Genomic DNA, 5,725 nt, shown 5'->3' on the forward strand with positions numbered 1-5,725 from the left:
GTTTCCATTCATACTCAACCATTTGTTGAAACTTCTTCCCATCAGCATCTTTAATAGTGATCGAATCCTTCAGTTCTTGCGTGACATCAATCTCTATCAAAATGCGCGCATATGAGACTCGTGCCTTGCTTGCAGTGCATTCATCCGGTCACCAAAGGGTTTCCCAGGGCACTCCCCAATTTTATTTAGGCTTCTCACACCCCATAATTGTAGTGGTAGATGTGGAAGCTTCACCCAAATTGGAAGTGTTCTCAACATGTCATCCTTTAAACAAAACCCAGGCTGTCCATTCTCTCAACAGTAGGGGCATATTGCGCAAGGGTATAAGGGCCTCTCATCAAAAACCTCTTCCTTATCACTATACGAACGAATTTCAGCAAAAAAGTATCCCTCACTCACGGTATACCATATCTGGAAGTTGGACGAAATTCCACATACGTTCCATGTAATGCTTCAACATATTCATGCTAATCTCCCTGTCGCACCCTAAATTTTGACCTAAGTTTTTTTTATCTGATTCATTCATATTAGCATCGATCAATTCATCTGCATCCATATTAAGTTTCGACTTCGCGTGTTGCGTTTTTTTTTATTATTAGAATGAAATTCACAATTAATTTGTCATCATTTCAATTAACAATTTATTTTATTTTCGCGAGTATTGAGTTCAACTTTTGCATCTTGAATTCAATTCTATCATGACATATTTTATTTCTTTTTTTAATAAATTAACTTGCTTTTTTCTCTTTAAGATTCTATTTTTAGATTGAATTAACGATTAAATTATTATTTAATTATTATTTTCAATTTAAGTTTAGAATTAAAAAAAAATCATATTAACTAAGTTTAATACTTTTTTTATATATAGAACGTTAGTAAATTTCCATTTTTTACAGCATTCTTTTACGAGGCCCATTCATAAAAAAATACACTAGGCCCATTACATACACAAAAGAACAAAAAAAGATGTTGTTTCCCTCTTCACCAAAACTTCCCACGCCAGACAACTTTGCTGTCCACTACTCTGCACCAGTTCAAGACCTTGTTGCTGCTCCACTGTACCAGCCCTGCATAAGTCTAAAAACAAAACAAAACTTCTGTCCAAAAACGTGCAACAAAAGCCAAGTCTTTCACCTAAATAGCCAAGACAAACCTGCAATCATAAAACACAAACACAGTTAACCACAATAGTTCAAATCCTCACCCAATTTTCCCCCCAAAAACCCTTCCCATCCCTCTTATAATTAGAACAAAAGCAACAACAACAGAGAGGCTCATCTGCAAAACCCTAGCCGCAGCAAATAACCAAACATTCACAAACCATCAATTTGTTCAGAAGCGAATTTTCAGAACACAATACTCAGTTCACACAATATTCAGTTCATATAACACCCTAAACTATCATCATTTTCCATTCAAAAAAAAACCCTTCAGAAATGTAGAAGAAGAGATTCAGAGTTAAAAGAAATTATAGAAAGATCTCACCCTGTTTTGACCCGATTCATAACTGTTCTATCAACATCTTCATAGCCAAACCGCAACCTCCACACTTGCTTCACTTCACATCCCTATGCATAATCACCTTTCAATCACCATAATTTCCGCCATACACTCACTGAATCACAACCTGCAAAATACGCTCAACACTCAACCAACCAACAAAACCGCAACATAAATTCAAACCTCAGCCGCAATACTCAACATACGATAACTCAAAACTCAATAAACAACACACACAGCAGATCCAGAAAACAAAGAAGGAGAAGACAGATAGAGAAGAAGCGCTCAGAAGAGGAAGAGAAACGTACCTGAGTTTGCATTTTCCCTCTTGATTCTGTTTCAATTTTCTTTCAATTTTTGCTTTATATTTGCTCATGTAATCTTGTAAATCAACACTGTTATATTGGATTGGGATTGAATGGGGTTGGGGTTTTAATTCTTTCCTTGTTCGTTTGTGTTGCTGTTTAATCGACGCGAGATTGAGAGAAATCGGAGAGATGAGATTCGTTGTTGTTGTTTGTCGAAGCCGAGAATCTAACGAGAGAGAGGGAAGACGTTTCGAAATTAGGGTTTGTCCCTTTGGCAAAACCCGGTTTTAGTTGACGGGTTTCGGGTCAGATCCGACCCAGTAGTTTTTGGATTGAGACTAGCTTCTAGCTTGTGGGCTCGGACCTTAAAGCCCATGTGTTTTTAATTGTAACACCATCATTTTTCTGAACACACCCCTAGCGCCTTTGTTTCATTAAATTGGGCTTACACCCTTTAGCCCATCAACTTTTCTTAATTCTTAACTTAATTTTTAGTTTTAGTTAATAGATTTTAAAAAAATGATCTTTCCTTTTAATTCAAGAATAAATTAAAGTTTGTTTAGAATATGATTTTTGATTGTATGTTTAAGTTTCTCTTATATCATCTTGTCGTATTGTTTAGAATTGTTCAATCTTTCAAAACTTCAAAAAAATACTTTTTCATTCAAATAAACCTTAGTCCAATTCTAAGTCTTTTTGATTAATCTTATTTCTCACTTCACATAATTTTAATAAACCTTGGTCAATACCAAGTTTCTTTTTCATAATCAAAAATGCTTTTAATAATCGAATTGAGTTTAGTCGATAATGGATGAATCAAGAGGGGTTTGTACGTACTTGTACAAGTTGCTCTAAAGCATTTAGACGATGGCCGTTAAGCTTTTGTTTGAATGCTTTGATTCCATTAAAGGCCCTTAAAATTCAATTTGTCTCACCTTTCTCTACAAAACGTTTTTTTTATCAAATCGATTTCGGTTTATAATGGATGAATCAAGAGGGGGTTGTACGTACTTGTACAAGTTGCTCTAAAGCATTTAGACGATGGCCGTTAAGCTTTTGTTTGAATGCTTTGATTCCATTAAAGACCCTTAAAATTCAATTTGTCTCACCTTTCTCTACAAAACGTTTTTTTTATCAAATCGATTTCGGTTTATAATGGATGAATCAAGAGGGGGTTGTACGTACTTGTACAAGTTGCTCTAAAGCATTTAGACGATGGCCGTTAAGCTTTTGTTTGAATGCTTTGATTCCATAAAGAAACCTTTTAACTTAGTTCGCAACACTTTTTTTTCATAAAAGAGCGATTCACACGTCGTTCATTAAAATCAAACAACAAAAATTCGTAGTTTTACCCCGAACTACGATTGCTCTGACTTTCCCATTGCACTAGGGAATACGTAGGCACAAGATACAAACGTCTTGGCGAGCACAATAATAAAAAACCTTTTTTTTGTCCCTTTCTTTTTTCCAACCTAACAAATGACGCAAGTAGATAATAAGCTAACAATTAATCACAAGATTAACTAAATGGGTCCCATCGAGTACGATGGAGGTAAGGGGTGCTAATACCTTCCCCTTGCTTAACCGACTCCCGAACCCAAATTTGGTTGCGATGACCATCTTTGTCCATTTCATTTCATTTGTGGGTTTTATCAATATTTTCCCATTCCCATTGGAAAAAATAAAATTTGGTGGCGACTCTGTATTTCGAATGTGAAAACGCTCGAATATTTTTGGCCGGGCCGCGACAGCTGGCGACTCTGCTGGGGATCACCTAAGAGAGTCAACCCTAATTTAGTTTTATTGTGATATTTGCTATCTTTATTTACTTGCTTCTTTATTGTCTTTATTATATCTTTGTTTTATTTCTCATTATTGTGGTTGGAATCTCTTGATTATTGGCGCATGTGAGAAAAAGCTCTACACCCGAGCTCGAGTGATACGTAAGATAAGATGGTGGTCTAGTATTAAACTCGCTTGACGTAGTGTCAAGTGGGAGGTACTAAAACCCCGACTGGAGTAGGTCCTTTGAGGAGATGCCTGTGACTAAGTAAGTTATTTACTTGGGCTATGATGTTTCCAATTCGGACCGCCGACTCTAGGGACCTTTAAAAAAACCCTTAAACCATGACTTTTAGGAAATGGTGGTTCCGCGCCCAACTTGCGTAACGTAACTATTACTGTGGGTAAGTGCGAAAACCACACTCAGAATAGGCTTCATTTGAAAACACAGTTGGATGGTAAGTTATTTACTAGATGACTGAGTTTTCAAAAGGAGTTTATAACTCTGAGAACCGTGTCTAGAACCTTTTCAACATAAAAACCTTAGACTGTATGCCAAGTAATTTGAATCTTTCTGTGTCCAGTTGATTGAAAATCCATTATTTGTGAATCATACATGACAAGTCATTCATTTTTGCATAAATCCTCATTGTGCATCTGCATTCATTTGCATTCTAATTCCCAAGAATCCATCACTCATAACTTTCTTTACCCAACAGTAATAAGGCAAGCTAATTTCCAGACATCTTTATCAGATGCGAAGTGTTACTCGACAGAAAAGATGGAAGACCTTGAACAAGAGAATCATGAATACTGTGATGAAGTAACTACTCTCCGTGTCGGTGTGGAAAGATTGACTGCTTTGGTGGAAAGCTTTAGTGGCTGCTCGAAATCGACCATCACCTCCCCCATCTCCTCGTGCCACTCAAATGCAAACTGAATTTCAGACTACGGCGATTTGCGAAGTTTCTACTACTAGTGTTTCTGTGGCTCCTACCAGTGGTCCCTCTCACTATCAGATGCCTAATGGATACCCTGGGGGCATGTCTTACAACTTTGTGCCAGAAGGATACCATCCTGTCACTGGAGCTTCCCAAGTTACTCCTGTAATGACTATGACTCCACCTGTGGTACATACCGTGCCACAAGTTGAGGAACCCATTTGCCAAGTTGGGCCCAATGAAAGAAATGAAGCTTATGATGATTTCCAAGACCAATTTCAAGAGATGCGAAAAGGAGATTAAGGCCCTAAAAGGGAAGAACTCATTTGGAAAGAATGCTTATGACATGTGTCTTGTGCCAAATGTGAAAATACCTGCCAAGTTTAAAGTGCCTGATTTTGAAAAGTATACAAGGGAATTCGTGTCCTCAGAGCCATTTGACCATGTACTGTAGAAAGATGGCCACTCATACTGATGATGATAAGTTATTGATCCACTATTTTCAAGACAGTTTAACTGGTGCTGCTTTAAAATGGTACATGGGATTGGATAGTACTCATATCAGTTCTTTTGATGACCTTGTGGAAGCGTTCATTCGACAATACAAGTATAATGTTGACATGGCTCCTGATAGAGACCAACTCCGAGCTATGGCACAGAAAGAGAAAGAGTCTTTCAAAGAGTATGCACAAAGATGGCGTGAGGTTGCCGCCCAAATCTCTCCTCCTATGGAAGAAAAAGAGATGACCAAAATGTTTTTAAAGACTCTAAGCTCATTTTACTATGAGAGGATGGTTGCAAGCGCTCCGATCGACTTCGCTGAAATGGTGAATATGGGAATGCGACTAGAAGAAGGTGTACGAGAAGGACGATTGACTATTGAATCTGAATCGTCGATTGAACAAGAAATATGGAAACAACTTTCAGAAGAAATGGGAAGATGAAACTATTGCTTTCGCAATTGATGGTGGAGAGCCTCAAAACTCACATTTCCTACCAACCCTTAGCTTATCAGCAAACACCATTCATACCATACAATCAGTATCCATATGTTGCAGCCGCACAATTCAAGCAACCATACCAACAGTTGTGGGCAGCTTCTCCTCATAATTCTTCACAGAATGCTCCTCAGAATGCAGCTCAGAATCAGAATCGTTAACGGAATCAGAATATACCTCAAAGGAACCAGCAGGA

The sequence above is a fragment of the Vicia villosa genome, linkage group LG3 (genome assembly GCF_029867415.1).
Source record: "Vicia villosa cultivar HV-30 ecotype Madison, WI linkage group LG3, Vvil1.0, whole genome shotgun sequence".
NCBI classification, from domain to species: Eukaryota; Viridiplantae; Streptophyta; class Magnoliopsida; order Fabales; family Fabaceae; genus Vicia; species Vicia villosa.